This window comes from Amblyomma mixtum, chromosome 1, assembly GCF_055824585.1.
Source record: "Amblyomma mixtum isolate Tamu chromosome 1, ASM5582458v1, whole genome shotgun sequence".
Lineage (NCBI taxonomy): Eukaryota > Metazoa > Arthropoda > Arachnida > Ixodida > Ixodidae > Amblyomma > Amblyomma mixtum.
Window position 1 is genome coordinate 88,575,968 of NC_143012.1, and position 19,607 is coordinate 88,595,574.

At 48.0% G+C, this 19,607-nt stretch overlaps 1 pseudogene; it reads right to left on the reverse strand.

Annotated features, from left to right (window-relative positions):
- Positions 1 to 9,332: 9,332 nt before the first annotated feature.
- Positions 9,333 to 10,395, reverse strand: LOC149367145 (uncharacterized; annotated as a pseudogene).
- Between the last annotated feature and the right edge of the window lie 9,212 nt (positions 10,396 to 19,607).

The following is a 19,607-nucleotide window of genomic DNA, read 5'->3' on the forward strand; positions in this document are numbered from 1 at the left end:
TTTGCAAAATTCGCTACCTTTCTTTTTCTGCAGTCGCAGCATAAACAAAAGAAGTAAGAAAAACAAGTGTCATACTATTTCGTCCGCAAACGAGGAATGTCGGGAAGAAACCTTTATGCTTTTGGCACACTGAGCGTTAAAGTAGTTTTGTGATCCCGTTCCGGCTTTGGTGTCCTTTACAGTATTCAAAATTATCACAAAAACAAACCAGCGCTCTCATCAGCAGCTCAAATCTGCCCAATATACAGTGCACATGCATGAAATGATGGAGAAAGCTCAAGCCGCTTAATTAGTGCCACTTCTCTGCATTAATCACCGACAGTACCGTATACGGGAGGTGCAGGGTTCGATTCCCAAAGCCACCGGGCAAGAAAAGGCTACCAATAGGCACAAGCTCTACCCTGCCTTGGCGCTCGGCTTCTTTGGTGTGAAATGCTTGTAATAGGCCTTGTAATAGGCTGCGCCTCTGCAAATAAAACTAACACTCTACAAAACATTTGTGCGGCCAAAGGTAGAATATTCGTGTGCAGTACGGGATCCCAGTCAAATCACATTGATCAACACACTTTAATCCATTCAAAATCGCGCAGCACGTTTCATCGTACCAAACAATTCCCGCCATGCCACCATTACTTCCATGACAAACACCCTTACCCTGCCGGACCTGTGTTCATGCCGTAAATGTTTTCGACTCCGTCTTTTCCATAGAATGTATCATCACAACCCTGTATTAAAGGATCATATTTCTGCTCGCTCATCATACATATCATCCCGTTCTGACCACATGTTTATAGTTGCTGTTCCATTTTCAAGAACAAAAGTGTGCCATTATTCATTTGTTCACAAAACCAGCGCAGACTGGAACGACCTTCCACTGTCCATCGCTGCCATTTCTGATATCTACAATTTCAAGACTACTGTATTTTCCGCCGTTTTGTAAAACAATATTGTATAACACGCACTGTTTATTTCATATACCTAACCACTCCTTTCTGTATTTCCTTCGGGCCTGGAAAGTATCCGAAATAAATAACATACATACTGTTTGGCACCGTTCGGCATGATTTGTACTTGCGGTATTAAAATCCGTGATCATCAGCATCAACATGATTGACTTCAGAGCATGGTGCAGGCAAAAGCTGGAGCGTCAAACTTGAACCTTTCGCTGCCATTGCAATTTTGGTGTCATTTACCTATACGTCGTGCCTCTGCGATTACGCAACAAATGTGGTACGTTAAATATCAGACAGACGGCATCATTTATCAGGCTGTCTTTGACCATCGAGGGAAAGATATTAACGCTCCATGTGCATAGATATTTCTTCCCTTCCACGTTCGTATCGGTTTTCATCTCGCTTATCGCAGGAACTACGTACATATTAATATCATAGGCGCATTACTCCGGTAAAATGCGGTATGCGAGTGGCGCTGATAACTTAAGCAGCATTGGGAAACCTATTTTCCAGAAATGGAAGAAATTAAAACAAAACGGGAACACTTTGCAGCACGCAGTCTGTCTAAGCATTTTTTTTTTCAAACGCACATGATAAATCTAAGGCCCTGTGCGGAAGGAGCATGATCAGTCACAGAGGCGCCCGGCTGGGGTGCCGAAAATATTTACTTAGTTTCACTTGATGTTGAAAAGCTAAAGCTCTCGTGTTTGTCCACATTTACTGTCAGGTTGTCCTGAATCCCGGCTGCTGCTTCTTCAGTAACAGTACTATCCCTCGGGACCATTAACCTCCTAGCTCTTTCCCATAACAGTTGCGTAACACTCATAGCGCGGGCGCAAGAGACTCATTTCTGAAACGTAGTCGGCGCCCTACAACGCTTACACTTACGGCGGCGCTCGACCTTAACTTTTCTCCTAGTTTATGATTTTTTCTTCAAACCTGATGGGTTCGGGACAGAAAAATTCAGGGGGGCACATTGTTGACCCAAAGTGCGGTGAGGCGAAAGCCTTAAGCGCGGTGTTGCTGCTTGTGTCACTGATGCGTGGTTGAGATGTTAAGCTTCACCTCTAAGAGTGGAACGCGACAGCGTCTTGCAACGCTGCCAAGGAGTCTATAGAACGGCATCGCCCGTTCGGGTCCAGGCCTTGCTCGTCGGTAAATTGCTTTTTGAGGAAAGGGAATGTATCTGTCTCTCATATCTAGGTGGACACGTAAACCTCGCCGTAACGGGAGGGGAGGAAGGTGGGAGTGAGCGAAGACACCGTATTCGCTAGACATGCCTTTGTTTATTCCAAACCATCGAGCTGGCATGGCGGAGTGGTTAGCATGCTCGTCTCGCACTCCGGAGACCAGGGTTCGGTTACCGCGCTCGACCAATTTCCTAATTGGTTTTATTTATCTGGCCAGACTATAAAGGTTAATTAGGCTAATTTGGTAATTAAGCAATTAACTAAGCTCAGTCCCACTTACTTGGAGCATCACTATACGATCCCTTTAATTGGTTGCATGGTTACTAGCCAAAGTACAATTGGCCCCGTTTGAAATTCGCGCACAGTGACGTCCCGACCATTTCGACCAATTGAAAAGCGTGACATTTTGGTCGAACCCTCCTGCTTACTACGATGAGGCATTAAAGGCTTCCGCCTTAAAAACGCATCAATCGCCTTACAAATGGCCTCACCGAGCAAATTCAAATTTGAAGTTCCCATTGTACAGTCGCCCAGAGGCGTGTCTAGAAAGCTCGAACGGCACACGGGGGATACACGCGCGCGTCATTTACGAGTGGCCTATAGACCTTTTTCAGGTGCGCGTGGCCATCTTTCGGCAGCAGCGGCGTCGGCGTCTGGCCGATTTCTCCGCCATGTTGGCCTGGGTGGCCGCCGCAGCAATACAGGCAGCGAGTACTCGCCGCGCTGTTCAGCCTTATCCGAGTGTTGATTTTTGCATGATTTTGACCTGCAAAGTGTTGCGCTGCCGGCCGGTATGCACTGAGCAACTGTGATCAAAATGGCCCGCCAGAAAGCCGCTAAACGAATTGCGCAAACGTGCATAGAAGCGCACCTCCAGTGTTGATTTTCGGCACAACTTGCAGGGAAGCATCTGCGTCGCCGCTCGCCGAAGCGCGGACCATTTGTGCCGAAAATCAACATTGGAGGTGCGCTTCTATGCAAGTTTGCGCAATTCGTTTAGCGGCTTTCTGGTATTTATAATGGAGACATTTATTAATGCGAGCACGAAACTTGCTGAGCGCTTTTATGTTGTAGTTATAATTATAAAAGTAAAACTGCTTCGTTCCGAGCTAACAGCAGTGTTGCTGTCAAGCGCTTAAGCGGTCTGCTCTGCGGTGCGCCGGTCACACGAATAGAATGAAACTGCGTTCGACTGCATCTTTCACTACATTTTCCCTCTTCACTGTCCTAAAAAACGGTACTTTCTGTAATGCTACATGGATTAAGCATCGCTGAAGCGCATAAGCGCACTGAATTCTGTTGCGGCTTTTGGCTTTGCATAAATTTCTTGATTACTTCGTACTAACGGTAAAATAGTTGGTGAAGCGTGCAAATGTAGGGTGGTCCACTCTTAGAGTGAACATGCGAGTGTGTGGCCGCGCTCTTCGGAGCGCCAGTGCGTCCGTCGGCGCCGCGTGGCGAAGCAATGTGTCACAGGAACAGATTAAACTGGATTGGAGCTTCGCGTCGTCTGACATTTCGCTAAACTCCGAAAAAGATGTAGTAGAGAGGCACCTTGCCTTCGAGCGCGATGTAATTTATACACTCGAAACTGGTGCACCTGCTGTGACAGTTCCTGAGGGGCCTATCTGCTTGGTCCGTCTCGGGTGCGGCCGCTGATTAATGCCGAAAGAGCGAGAAAGCGCGTGCGTGTGGTCGGGTGGGCACTGCGGGCCTGCTGATCGCAGGTCCTTAATAGGCACATTTTTTTTTAAACAATCTGCACTTTGCATTATGGCGTCAGGTGAAAATCGTATTTGGTCGAAGCATGCGATGTCACGATGCAAGGTGCACACGTCAAAGCTGCGGCCTTCAGATTTTTAAGTCCTGCTGGTTTATCGGATATTTACTGCAAGCAAACAGGTGTGGCATTTGTGCAATGCATCATGGCTTTCAAGTACTGTCAAATAGCTATATTTACAGTGCCGTTGTCGTTAATTATCAGTCGCCAGTGTCGGTTTTATAACAGAAATGTTTCATGTAACCCGCAGTGCTGCTGCATCATTTACCCAAATTATTACTTAGGTTTTGATTTTGCAAGGGTCACAGACGACACATATCTTAGCGACATCAGCAGTAGGTGCTCGCGTGTAAGGTATGTGTAGCTGCAACAGCCCGCAACCGCACTGCCACCATGGCCATCTGTGTTCTTCACACTGCTCCGCTTCAAGCCGCCTTCGCTTCCTGTAGTTGTTTGAACAGCAGACGACTGCGCAGTGGTTTCGCGAAGACCTCGTTGCAGCTTTAATCGCACATACACCCAAATCGGGCCACTACAGCTAAGCAACCGCAACAAGTAAACACGGATAACCGCAGAGAACGCACGGGCACGGACACCGCCTTTCCGAACCAGCCAGAGAGGAGGAAAGCAACATGGCAGTGTTCGGCGCCCTGGGAGCGAGGCTGAAACTGAAAAAGGTCGATAGCTCTAAACAAGACTTCATAGAGCATACACATTTCCATGGATCGTGTTGAACTATCCATGCCTTTAAAAGCTATATCGAACGAGCATAAATGCACAACAGGGCGCGCCGTTCCATCGCTCTAGGTCTATGGAAGAATGCTCATCGCTCATGTCATGTTCCTCACTTCATGTTGCTCCATAAGCTCTCCTTTCTTGGTGTAACAAATGACGCATATCAATGGATTAAAAATTATCTTGAAGGGCGCAAGCAACGCGTCTTGGTCGACGGTTGTTTTTCAGATATGGCGACAGCCACTTCGGGAGTTCCGCTGGGGTCGGTGTTAGGGCCATTGCTGTTTTTAATTTATGTCATTGACATAGCAGGAAATGTTAATTGCCGGGTGCGGTTGTACGCCGATGATTGTGTTTTGTACCACTCAATTAAATGGCATTGTGACACAGATTACCTTCAACAAAATATAGACCGCATTCAAGAATGGTGAGATAAATGGAGCATGGAGCATGAGGCTGTGTTTCCTTTACGCACAGGCGCACTCCAATTAACTCTGAGTAAGTTTTAAATCAGCAGCTTTTATCTAAAGTCTCGGATTATAAACATCTTGGTATTTACTTTACGGCTGACCTTACCTGGAGAAAACAGGTTGAATACATAGCAACAAAGGCGTCGAGAAGGTTTAACATCAGGTCAATCATGGAGTATGTCTGTGCTGCATGGGACCCATTGTGCTATTCTGGAGCGTGTTCAGAATCGTGCTGCGCGGTTTGTTACTAACAGCTATAGTTTTGATGTTCTTAGTAGCAGCATTAAGGGGGATTTGGAGTGGGACTCCCTTAAAAAGCGCCGATTACAGATTAAACTGGAATTTCTCTACCACATCTATTTTAATAAAACTTTCATAAACCCTAAAACTTATTTGCTGCCAACCTATTTTACATCGAAAAGTTGCGATCATGAATGAAAAATACGCGAGAGGCAATGTCGTTGCGATGCTTTCAAGCACTCCTTCTTTCCGCATACCACCAATAAATGAAATAAGCTTTCTCTTGCTGTTGTTGAATGTCGGTCTCATTCTTTGCAGTTCGCACCCCGCCTGTGAAGTTCGCTGAACTTTCCGATGTGTCATCCAGCCTCCAGCACAGTGCACGGAGCGAGGCTTTGACATGTGCACCTGTCCCCGATCAAAGGCATTCCGAATTCAGGGAACCGTGGACGCACGACGGAGACTCGGTGGCTGCTCTATTGTTGCTGGCGGCATCGTCGCCATAACACTCGTTCTCTCTCCGTCTTGCCTCTCCACCACAGATACTTTCTAGCGCGCAGCTTTCTACAGTGCAGTGTTTGAATGCCTGCAGTCGTCGTGTTTGTGGCCAGTGGATGTTTTTTTTAACCTTCTCGCGTCCCTACGGATTACTGTGAGGACAGGTGTACGGTGGACGTTCGCTACGCGATGCGGCGCCGATGGGTCTATGAGCGTCGGATACTCAGAAAGGGCCCATAGTTAAACTGCAGTTGCCACTGGACGCTGGACCCCTCAGCGACAGCTTTCCTTATTTTTCATAACTAACCTAACTAACTAACTAACCTACCTAACTAACTAACTAACCTACCTAACTAACTAACTAACCTAACTAACTAACTAACCGTGCCATACGTGTGTCCCGTATGCACGTGCGCGGAGAGGGAAACGAAGAGGAAGGCAGAGGTTCGGAACGCACTGAGTTTTGTGCTGTTTGTATGCGTGCTCGGAACCTCTCTTTTCCCAAGTATGCCATTAGCAAACATCCTTTCCCCAGTCTTTGATTGGCTGACGGAAACTTTATTGTCCTTTCCCTAAGCATTGATTGGTGAGAAGTGTCGCCTATTTTACTATTGGTTGCTGTCCCCGCAAAGGGCGGAGAGAGAAGGCTTAAAACGGTACGCTCTCGGTTAAGTGGGGCTGATTTCGTGTAATCAGTGGTTCAGTCATGTTGTAAATACTTTTCTCCTTGCTTGTTTCTTCTCGTTTTTTTATGTGTTAATAAATAGTTAACCTCCTTATCCCGCCGTCGAGTAATGTGATTGCTTTCGAGTCCGAACCATCAATCCATCAAGAAATCCGATTTCATCATCATCAAATGTTTTCTCACATCTCCACTTGAAGAGAAACTCAACTGCAGCAACGCGATTTCAGCGTACAAAGGGGACATCTCCATGTTACGTTGCAGAAGGTCATGGTGCAAATCACAGTCCTTGGACCTCTTCGTTAAAATCACGCGAGTAGAAATAAAGCACTGCAGTAGTTGGTTCTTGTTACCTGACTATACCTCAAAAAGCACAAATTCCACATGCGAAAATAGGTAATTTTAACATTGAATGAAGAAGTGTGTACGCGCGAAAAGTTCAGGCTAGAACATCTGGAACACTTATTTGCGCCTATACGCGTACATAAAGCCTTTCGCTTGCGCATAGCCGCGCATTATGCATAGTGTTCTTGCGTTTGCAGTCGGTCCAGACTGTTGTGCAGATCTGTTTCATTGCGGTGTTATGTTTATAACTGAAGTGTAAGTACAACTTTAAATAATTATTTTTGATTCTTTATTTCATCGCAGACATCAATTCGAATAAAATGAAAAACATATTCTATTGGGTTGTACAACAAACAAGAAGTTATAAATTAAGGTTCGCAGTATGTGCCTATTCAAAGAGCCTGTTATTATATAAATTCAATGCGCTGTGCTATTTGTAACAGAACTTCGCAAATTCTACTCGACGCCGGATTCAGTTCTGTTAAATGTGGCGGACGAACTACTTTGGATTGAATATTACAACTAGCATAGAGAAGACTTTTAAATGGACCTTTGGGCAAGAACCTGTCCCAAGTTTGTACAGGTGATTTCAATATTTACTAATGTTGAGGAGGGCTCCATTTTCACAAATGAATTTCATGCAAGAAACAGTTTCAGGCGCAGTCAAGACACACTTTCGTAGCTTTGTTGAGTATTCCAACCAGGTACAGGGGACATGTTAGTGTACGAAGACAAGTCCGCCTGCATGTCGTTCAAAGGTTATTTCAAAGTGTAATTTGCTTTGAACCCTTCCATTTAGATTACAAGAGGCACTCAGAGCTTACATTAACCGAATAAAACGTACATGGAGCCATTTAAACTCAGGTTTGGAATAACTTCGTAGCCTGGCGAAATATATATGAGAAGTAGAATTTTTTGCTGACGTGATGAGTAAACTAGTGCTGTTGGCTTATGCGTGCATGTCTGATCTGCTGAAGTTCAAGGTTAACTTCTGGGGTACACTGCAGCCATCACATAACAAGCTGAACGCACATGACTTAAGAGAGCATTTTCTAGAACACTCACAGAAGCGTTTTAATTCTCTGCGTTTTATTTATAAAACTCTTGTTCACTCACTAAAATCTGGGAGAAAAATAACTCGCTTATGCTCCAAGCTAACGATATATATGCACATAATTACCTATGATTTAATCCTAACTGAATATGAATGCAAAAAAATTCTGCGTCAACACTGCCTCAGCGTTCGCCTTAAGAGCGTTAGCTACGAGGGCTTCAAGTGTTTACATCATTGTGCTCACCAAACGTGGAGAAGATCAAATCCAAACATCAGCGGATATTTCATTTCCGGAAGAATCTTTTCTAAGACACAAGCAACACCATCTGCCTCATGGATTTCGCACTCCTATTGCGATTTACAGCCACGTTAGCGACATAGTTCATATTTCTTCATTATATCAGCTAATAAATTTTATAAACATGTGCATAACAACACGACGAATTGTTTGACATCATCCGGAACCCAATGCGACAGACGGTTCGGCCGTAATGGCCGTCTGAAGGTCCTCGGAAGGCTCGCTTTGGGGGCGGAAAGGTCGTCGGTGCAAATCTCACACATACTTTGGGCTTCATCTCCGTTAGTACTTTACCATCAAGAACATGATATGTCATCTGACATCGCTTAGAGCATTCTTCGCCAAATGGGTGGCCCACAAGTTTTATGCAAACGGTGGTCCAAGGGGGGGGGGGGGGGGGGCACTTCGATGGCCGCTATACTGGGACATATGCAATGATTTGAAAGTAAAGGTGTCCAGTGAGGCGCTACGGGCCCACTTTTGATATGTGATATAGTGTGGTCACGTGGTTTTGGTCAATTTGAGCTGCACTGCAGACAGACGCGTCCTTGAAAAACGTAAGTAGCAAGAACTAACGCTCTTACAAATGTCCAGTGCGTATCTACAACACCATAATGCTATCCTATATCGCTTTCGAACACGTGGTCTGAAAAAGCTTTCATGCGCCACTATTACATCAACGCGCATAAGCTAACAGGAAGGGGCAACCCCTGTCGCCAGCACACCCCTTTCAACGTTAAAGGTCTCCTTAAAAGCCATCGGACACATTTCGCTCCCTTAAAACTTGTCAAGGTTCCTTGTCAACGTGTTGCATTGTCTCCTGTGAGCAACACAGAGCACAGAAACTTCGTTAAACCTCGCCACCTAGACCCCGGGCACTAAGCCTTGCCTGATTTTTGGCGGGGAACTGGGGTCATTGTCATCGTCATCGTTAATTCTTTTAGCTGATGCGGATATCTTTAGGCACAGCATTCTTGGATGCGCCAACGTCAGCAGTGAGGTCAAAAAATCTTAGGTGACGTTCGCAATGGACCCCTGCGTATATGTACAGAAATTGAAGCATGCATGCCTTGCTGATGAATTCACATCACCCAATCCTTTCGCAACCCTGCTCATCGGACCCGTCTTCACAGTCCTTACAACCCTCGCATACTAAGATACGCGATATGCAGGTGCCATTGCCGCAGGTAAATTCCTGCTGCGAGCAGGTTGGTCCGCAGTCATTTTCGTCGGAACCGTCGTGACAGTCAACATCTCCAGCACACACGAATTCCTGCCAAATGCAAAGACCATTCCCGCAGGTGAACTGTGACTGCGAGCAGGTCAGCGTTTGGCAGCCTTTCTCGTCGGAACCATCGGGGCAGTCTTCGTCCCCGTCGAACTGGAGCGAGTTCAGAATGCTGCGACTATCTCCGCAAGGAAACCCCGACTGTGAACAAGTCGTATTCCCGCCATTCTTTTCGTCCGAAGCGTCAGTACAATCGTTGATACTGTCGCACTGCGAACACTTTCGGCGCTGAGTGGTCCGGACATAAAATCTTCAGGCCTGTAGATACGGGCCTCGCAAGCTAACGCACCTTCGTCCGAGTGGTCGTTGCAGTCGGGAAGGCCATCGCACTGAAGTTGGTCCCAAATGCACTGGCCGTTTTGGCATGCCAATTGGTCCTCCATACACGGGCAGTCATTCTCATCAGAGCCATCAGAGCAGTCTTTTTCTCCATCGCACAGCCATTGAAGGAGAACACACCTGCCACCGTATGCTCCGCTGCAGGCGAATTGGTCTGAGTTGCAGGTCTTGGGAGGACACGTTGCCGTATGTTCGTCCGATCTGTCCACGCAGTCTGGATGCCCATCGCAGAACCGCCAGCTCGGTATGGATTGACCATTGAGACATGCGAATTGTCCCTGCATGCAGTTTGGAGGTGAACAGTTTGTCTCGTCGGAAGCGTCGCCGCAATCGTCTTCGCCGCGCACCCTCATTTGAGAGGGATGCACTTGCCCAGTAGTGCGCAACTGAACCAGTTCGTCAGACAAGGTCGGGGCGTTGGAGTCGTGCTCAGGCAGTACGAATCTGTGGTCCTTAGTAGGAAAGCGAAGACCAGGAGCGACAATAGGCTCATGAACAAAACAGCTGGCCTGGAGTCATTCATAGTTCTGGCAACGCACGACTGCGAGGTTTTCTGCCGGTCACTTTTCTCCTTCTCGAACGACGTGTAGGAGTCAACACTGTCTTCGAGCAGTAGCCTTCTTAAGGGCTACTGTGAAACTCTTCGATGACGGACGAGTTACTCAGAGGGCCGAATGTCACAAACACCAGACAGCCCCGAAGAAATCACATCTATCTCTCTCCAGGGAAATTCAAGCGTGTTCAGTCCAGGCCACCTCAGTTGCTCCGCTTCTGGGTCGTGTATAACTGGCCCAACTGAACGAAGCACGGGACCGAATTGTGTTCCGCTAACCTGACAGTTGCAGCGGCACGCAGATAAACTGCAGCAAACGATGTCCTACGCACCTTCGGGCGGTCTCCTGCAGTCGGCAAGGCGAACACTGGAAAAATGGGTTCATGCGTTTCGAGCTCATGCAAAGCGCCTCGCAAGCCGGACGCTTTCTTCACCGCACGTTCAATAAACGTTGTTAGAAAGAGCAGTCGCAAGAACAGGCCGCCCCGTGCTGTGATGACGCGTTTACGGCGTTTGCTGACCGCATAGAGAAACGACTGTTTATTGTCCCTCACGGCAGTGACGCCATTTCCGGCCTGAGAGATGACAACTACATTTTACGCCATGGAGAATCGCACTGCACTGGGGAACGGTAGGGGCGCATGCGATCAAGTTTGCACGCCCCTTGGAAGTGTACGCTTTAGCATCAGGCCCACAGAACACAGGAACCCTCTGAGTTGTCGAATAAAATAAGGCCTGAACAAGCAAAAATTAAAAATTCACAGGGACACCTTATTACCTTGTGCTGTCAATAGTATAACATTAGAACCTGTTGACGCCTTTACCCGATGTCGCGTCACTTCCGGTGTGGTGATGATATTTTCGGTCTGACGATGTCACTTTACTCCAGCCAAAAGGAATTATTCGCTCTGGTGACGTTACTTTGTCCAGCCAATTGTAATTACCCGGCCTCCTGACGTCACTTTTCTTCAGCCAATGGGCCAAAGGTATAATGAATCAGATATTTTGTCCCTCGTGAGACTTCTAGTGCTATGGTATTAAAATAAATCCTGCAGAAATCAAACACAAAGCAAGCAATCCTTTCCCTCCTCAGCCTTGCGGGCTCACTGATAAGTACCCTACGCGGTGATCCGTACTCCATATGGCGCGTGGATGCCGAGTCTGAGGCAATGCGATGAATCCCTGAAGCGAAATAGTCCTCCCCTAGGCTGTCATTTTGCGTCCATGTCCAACATTGTCGAACAAAAATTTTAAAAATTGCAAAATTGTAAGACACTGCTCTGGAAGTATGCAAGGTAATGGTCAAATCTTCTGATCTGTTGCAAAACCTTCCAAAAGCGCCTGTCCCGTAGTCTTCTTTTCTTGTGTCCCTGTTCCTACGCTGTTTTTTTCGCAAAAGCTTTCTTTTAAAGTATTTCTATCGACGCATCGAACAGTCAAGAGTGCCATAGAGAACCGATGGGGAGTGGTGTTGACAATAGCAAATACTTTAATAGAAAAAAAAAAATACAGGACTGCCGTCGGGTGATCTACAAATATACTGACTGTTATATTGATATCTTACACCATATGAAAAAAACCTGCGCTCAAAAACGGTTTCTCGCTCAAAACGCTTTTGTCCATAACTGTACGGTATGTTTCGGTAAATTACAGTTTAAGGGAGCACCAAAAGGTTGTTTACCACTGTCCGGCGGTAGTTCATTGGCGAAGCACTGAAAGGATTGCAAAGGTTGTTTCTGGCGCTTCTTCTGTGATCCACGCGGGAAGCTAAAGAAAAGAACGATAGGTAATCGAAGCGCTTGAAATTCATAGGGTGGAGTGTTAGCACTCCGTCCGTAATATTGGTAAAGAAGGAGACAGATTACCTCTGCGAGCTTATGCCACGCTTGAGAGAAGCGCGACACTGGTGAGTACAGATTAAAATGTATATAATGGCATATAAGCGCAAGTAAAGTATTAGTTGATGTCCAGCGAGTCTTCTGTATTGTTATGTGTAGGGTGCAGTAGTATGCGTGCGTGTGTAAGCGCGCGTATTGTATGCTCACGCTCGCTAGAAGAAATGAATCTCGGAAGCGGTTACCAACTCTCCAAACTGAATGCATTAGCGAGGTTTCAGCGGTTGTCTTTGACATCTACGACTTGGTAAAACAGAGTGAATTTGAATCGAACAGATTAAGCTAAGCAAAAAAAAAATCCGAGGTTGCAAAGAAATTGCCATTTCTCAGTATTCACCCTTATATTCCATATTCCGGTGGCCTGAGTAAATATACAAAATGCGTCTCATTACAGACCTCATGTGGTTGTAATTAAGTAGAATGATTTTTATTGAAGCAATTTTCGTTTTAGATGAGAAAAATTATTGAATGGCATCACTACCGATGATTGTTGTCACTTAATGCAATGGCACTGCACAACGCAGTGGCTCCGCCTCGAAACCTTAATCTGCCGCGTACTCTTACAATCAGGCGTTCATGCTCCCACGTTCTGATCGTAGCCGACACCATCTTTTCTCATGCGCCGTGCTAGCACGAGCAGTGACGCGCGGAGTGTCAAGGGATTCCGGAATTCGGCTCAGCGCACTTACAGGTTGCTGAAACTAACATTTTGCACAAATGGTTTTAAATAATCTTTCCAAGTTAGATGAGTGCTTTTTCGGCATAGCAATGTCAGCTGTGTAGTACATCACAATACAGCTAAGACGTGCTAATTAGCAGGATAGCTAACTAATACTGAATACTGATCTTTTTAAGTACTAGTTTTAGGCTCCCCAATTATGGAGATGCGTGTATGCAAGCCTAAGTAAAACCCGTATCAGCCTTTACAATCTCAGAAACCTGGCTACCTTCGGCGCTGTGGCCCAACAAATTTTGTCTACATCGCGCCAAAATTCATGCATTTTCTAGAAGCTTGCCGACAAAGCAACCTCTCCAGTGCATGTAACTCGCAGAAATACCCAAATTTGTTGGGCCACATCGCCGAGGGCAACCGAGATTTCGAAATTCTATGAACTGATACGAATATTATTTACGGTGGCCAACACAGAAAACGGGGGGGGGGGGGGGGGGGGTGTTCCTAAGTGATGGAGAAAGGTTGTACAACTTTCCCTCTGGAGGAGTATGCAGGCAAGAAACTTTTTAAAGTTGAAAAGAAACAGGAACATAAAACAACGAAGGCACGAAAATGACTACGGGGAGTAGAAGAAGAAGATGACTATCCGCAGAAAAACTTTCTTGGCGTTCACCGTTTGTTATTATTTTGAGGACAACAACAACAACAACAACGACACCACCACCGTACCTTGGTCAATCCTCCTGCGTGGGTATGTGTCATGTTTACTTAGGTAAACAACAACAACAATCAGAAAGGGAACGACGCCCACTATCGCGGATAGGAGGAAACTAACCATACAAATGTCTGAACTTATTCTTAAGAAGGTTAATAGAAGCGACGCTGACTAAGAGGTACGCTTTTTCTTCCATCTGGAATGCCTCAAGAATTAACTTCACCACGCGATCCCTGTAACCCCTGCAAATGGAGACTTTGAAGAAAATTAGGCTCACTCGTTGTTTCCGGAGCTAGTCCAAACCGCTGTAATTTTCAGCGCCGAAAGTGCAAGCGCTGCGCGCGCTAGCAGCGTCAATAGTGAACACACTAAGCTTTGGCCCTGACAGTGTACTAAGCGCAAAAATTTCCGTTCATCCATATTTCCGGCGGCCCGTACGGCCCCCATAGGAATGGATCAGAACATTAGAACATTACGAGATCGATAACTTTCCAATTCTTTTGGAATGGGCTGTGAAACATAGATGTGTGAAAATATCTCACTGAAGGCTTTCCAATGGCAGCACTTGGAAATATCGTTACAACGAAAGAAGAGGTATCGAAATAATGAGAAAGGCAGAAACACTCCTCCTTTTTTTAGCGGAGAGTATCAGTCGGTTTCGTCACTTTAGTTCGGTGCCCTTTCTTAAAAAAAAATAATAAAACACGTTTTTGTCTTATTCGGCCCGCGGCTTCTAACTGTTCTTAAGCAACATTGCTGACGCGATTAGTGATTGCTTCCAAGCCTCGGCCATAGCAGTACCTTAACAGCAGCTCAGCGTTCTCCAGCGAATAGCTGTCAAGTCTCAGGATCAATGTGACGGCGTTTGTGTGTCTGCGTGTGTGTGTGGGGGGGGGGGGAGCGGGTGCCATGGCGACTAATTTAGAGAGGTGAGGGGGCACACAATTCCCCTTACTGAAGAAAGTTACATGATGCCAGAGCCCCATACAGTTTGTCGTACAAATATTAAATTATCACATGCCCTACAAATGTCCTACACATGTCCAACAAATGTCATTCATTTTTAAAAAATCATCGTTTGACCAGCAGATATCATACAATGTCATACAAATTTTATGCCATTTGTATGACGAAGCCTGTATGACTTCATTGCATCATCGTTAAAGAACCCCAGGTGGTCAAAATTTCCGGAGCCCTCCACTACGGCTTCTCTCATAGCCTTAGTCGCTTTGGGACGTTAAACTCCATAAACTAAACATCATACTTTTTCAGGCGCTCCCCCCCCTCCCCCTCCTCTCCCACCAAAAAAAAAGGTTTACTTAACCGTGCCAGACGACGTTTCGGTATAGATACAAATATAGACACTATAACTAAGAAAACTCTCTCCCCTGAGGTGACTGACGAGTCTGACGGTGTTTTGAAGACGCCTGACCCCTTCTCCGCATGTGACCGTTTCAAGGGTACGGTTCTGGTCCTCGGAGCGCAGCCGCCTGTAGGAGTTGCTCAGTGCCGAAGCGACAGTTGACCCTCACAGCTCATCTATAGCATGCGACAGCTGCTATGGAGCAGGAAGAGCCGGCTACTTCACGAGCTGCTCCTCCTGCACCTCCCTGAGAACCTCGTGGTCGTCCTGGCCGCAGCAGGTTACCTTGGAGACGCTCCCGAAGCTGGTTGAACGTGTCTCGGACTGCTCCGGCCCGCGTTTTGTGGCTGGAATTCCGTCCCGTCGTCCAGTGTCGACGACCGGCAGTCAGGTGTCGAGGATGAAATCTACCAGCTCGCGAACACCGGTGCCGCACTTCGAGTGTCCATTCCTCATCGCTGCACCGACGGTAGGGCCGTCATTCCAGTTCCAGCCACCGATCAACCCTACACCATGATGGGCTCTGCTGGTACCACCGCAAGTTCGGCACCGCTGCCCCCCAGTTCCGGCAGCCTTGCCTGTGCTCAGGCGAGTGACTGATGGCTCTGCACCCAGCTGCCTGCTGCTCTACGTCACCGAGAGGATATCGAGATGCCGCTTCCTGGCGGACATCGGTGCCGAGGTTAGCGTCGTGCCCGCGTCGTGCCGACTCGATCGGCAACGCGCTATGCCAGGAGCGCCTTTGCAGGCGATGTACACCTCCCAGATCGCAACCTGCCGACAGCGCTCATTCACCGTCGATTTGGGCTTACGCCGCACCTTCCATGGGATTTTTATTATCGCGGACGTGTGGTTCACTAGACTTGAAGTGGACTTCCTCGCCAATTTTGGCCTGGCTGTAAACACTTGTTCTCGCCCACTTGTGGACCACACGACTCACCTGTCCGTGAACTGCATTCTCGCCTCTGTGCCCGCCACCACCCTCCAAGTTGTGCCGTGGCTGCCATCGCCAGCTTTCACTCTGATTCTTGTCGATTTTCCTGCCATCACGAGGCCCAGCTACCTCGAGTTTCCGCTTCGAAACGCCGTCACACACCACATACTCACTACGGGCCCGCCAGCATTCTGGCCGCCGCGTCGTCTTGCTAGCGACCGCATCTCCAATGACCGCCGCAAAATTCATCAAAATGCTGCAATTGGGCATGTTTCGGCCGTCATCCGGCAGCTGGTCTTGGGAGCTGCATATGGCGAACTTGTGGCGACCTTGTGGCGACCTTCGCGCCGTGAACGCCCGCACCATCCAGGATTGATATTCCCTCTCTCGTCCACCACTTCGCGGCCAATATAGATGGCATGGGAAATTTAAGGCGGAAGCCTTTAATGCCTCATCGTAGTAAGCAGAAGTTGTGGACAGAAATGTCACGCTTTTCAATTGGTCGAAATGGTCGTGACGTCGCAGTCCGCGAATTTCAAACGGGGCCAATTGTACTTTGGCTGGAAAGGGACTGCAAAATAGAGCCACCTCCGGGTGATCTAGTCACAGCTCCTTCTCTTGAGCGGTGGGAGACAGTGCTGGCTAGCTCTGACCCCAGAACGCAAGTTTTGGCGGTGGAGTGGGCTGACAAAGTCGTCGAGGGCTATGTACTCTCGACCACTTAACGCGACCTCTTGCCAAGCTCTTCCCGGCGAATAAAATGTTTTACAATCAATGGAAACCATGCAACCAATTAAAGGGATGGTATAGCGATGCTCCAAGTAGATAGGTTTCAGTTAATTGGTTAATTAACCAGTTAGCCTAATTATCCTTTCTAGTCAGACAAGATAAATAAATAAAATCGAGTAGGAAATTGGTCGAGCTCGGGATTCGAACCTCGGTCTCCAGTGTGCGAGACGAGCACGCTACCACTCCGCCAATCCAGCTGGATGGTTTAGAAGGAACAAAGGCGCGTTTAGTGAACACGGTGTCTTCATTCACTCCCATCTTCCTCCCTTCCCTCACGGCGAGGTTCAGGTGTCCACCGATATACGCGAGACCGATGCATTTCCTTTCCTCAAAAGCGAATTTACCGACGAGCAAGGTGTACAGCCGAACGGGCGATGGCGTTCTGTGGATTCCCTGGCAGCCTTGCAAGACGCTGTCACGTTCCACTCAGAGGCGAAGCTGAACGTCTTTACCACACATCAGTGACACAAGCAGCAACCCCGCGCCTAATGGTTCCGCCTCACCGCACTTTAGGTCAACAAAGTGCCCCCTGAATTTTTTTTCCAAGATTGATCTCGAGAAAGCCTATCATCTGGTCTCGCAGAAGCCTGCAGACATACCTAATACAGACATTGTAACACCTCTTGGCCTCTTCGAGTGCGTCCTCATGCCTTTTTGTCTGCGAAACTGTGCTCATAAATTCCAACTCTTCATCAACGAGTTCACTCGTGGCCTGCGTTTTGTGTTCGCCTACCTGATCTGCTGGACGCCAGTTCCTCGTCTGAAGAGCACGTTGAACACCTGAGCCTGGTCTTTTCACGCCTCGAAGAACACGGTCTCGTCATCAATTTGGCTAAATGCGTTTTCGGCGACAGCGATATCGAGTTCCTTGGCCAACATGTAACGGCGCAGGTGATAAGGCCTTTGGACCGCAAAGTAGGGCCGTCCGGGACTTTTCTCACCCCGAGTCGGCTCGCAAGCTCCGAGAGTTCCTCGGCCTCTTGAACTGACACACACGTAACCTGTCTTGAATTACACTCATTACCCTGCCCATCATCGATCTCCTGAATCGTCACGCTGTCCTCGTACTGCGTTTGAGTAGAAAGCCGCCGAGGCTGCTAAGCGCACCCTTGCCGAAGGTAATCTACTCATGCGGCCACTGGCCGACGCCCCGTTGCGTCTCGTCACCGATGACCCCGGTGTAGCTGTAGGCGCCTTTCTGCAACATGTTCACCACGATTTGTGGTGCCCACTGGGTTTCTTCTCCCAGAAAATCAAGGCCGCAGAAAGGTGCTATAGTACGTTCGGCCGTGAGTTCCTTGCTGTCTACCTCGCCATTCAGCACTTGCGCCGCACCTTGGAAGGAGCCGTTTTTCATGTGCTTATGGACTTTTTTATATGTTTATGTGCTTGCATTTCGTGAGAATCAGAGCTCATAAAACCGCACGAGAAATAAGACACCTGAGGTTTATTTCTGACTTTACGGTGGACATCCGATACATCGAAGGGCCCGTGAACAGCGCAGCCGAGTCGATTCCCCGTATCGATGCTCTTGCATCAGGCGCGCTGGAATTCGCAGCGCTGACTGCAGCACAGAAGTTAGACAGCGAGCTTCAAGCCCTCCAAGCCTCCTCTGGATACCTATTTTTGTCGCCAGCGCCTATGCCCTTCTGGTCGGGCAGTATCGTGGGCGAGGTCTCCAGTGGTTCTCCAGGTCCTTTTGTTCCCACTGCTTTCCACCGCCAAGTCTTCGAACAGCTGCACAACGCTAGCCATCCTGGCATTCGTGCTATGCAGCGGCTCATGACGTCTATGTTCGTCTCGCCTGATGTCAACCAAGATGTGCGTCGGTGGGCTCGTGAGCGCTTGCACTGCCAGCGTGCTAAAACGACGCGCCACAGGATGTCGCCTTACCACCTTTTCTTCTCTCCCGACTGCTGTCACATCGGCATTTTACACGCCGACATTGTTGGCCGTCTTCGCCCATCAAGAGGTTTCCGCTACATACATACGTGCATCGACCGCCACACACGGTGGCCCGAAGCCTTTCCACTGCCTTAGATCACGGCGTCTACTGTGGCGTCATCATCATCATCAGCCTGACTACTACCACTGCAGGGCAAAGACCTCTCATGTCTCCTGGTCTTTGCATGTCTCCTGGTTGTTGTTACTGCCTTTGTGATGATGATGATGATGTCCGCGGGCGTAATGACACATAACCACAGCGGGTGACCGGCCAGGGTGCGTAGCGGATGCAAACGCACTCATGTACAAGATGTGGAGTAATTGAATTATTTTGTCTTAGACTACTGCCCTGCTGACCGCCAGTCTTCTCCTTCCACTCTGCGGGAAAGGGGGGTGGGCGAGGGAGCTGTCATCGGCTGTCACGACGATTTAAGCATCGCATTTCTTTTTCGCTGCTGTCCATGCTATAGTCACCCGTTGATTTACCCCTGGTAATTCAGTTCATTGTACGTAAAAAATTATGGCTGAGGCTTAGCTAAGCTTAAGCCTAGTCAGATGCGAAGCATATTGGTGCCTAGGCTTGGTAATACATGGCTTTCCTTGGTTGCATACTTGGTCATTTTAATAGAACCACTAGAAACCTTCGTCGTGGGGGAAGACAACGGCATGGCTACAGCGGAACGCCTACTAACCCCGAGACGCGCGTTGGGTGAGCGCCTGGATTGCCACGGAAGCCGCGTCTGCCTGCCCGGTAGAGCGAGCGTTTCACCTACACCGATTGTGAACGCGCGTTCGAAATGCGCGGGAATTCCGCTCGAGGACATTCCGGCGTCTGTGCAATGGCATCGTCACGACGACGTCACGGTGTC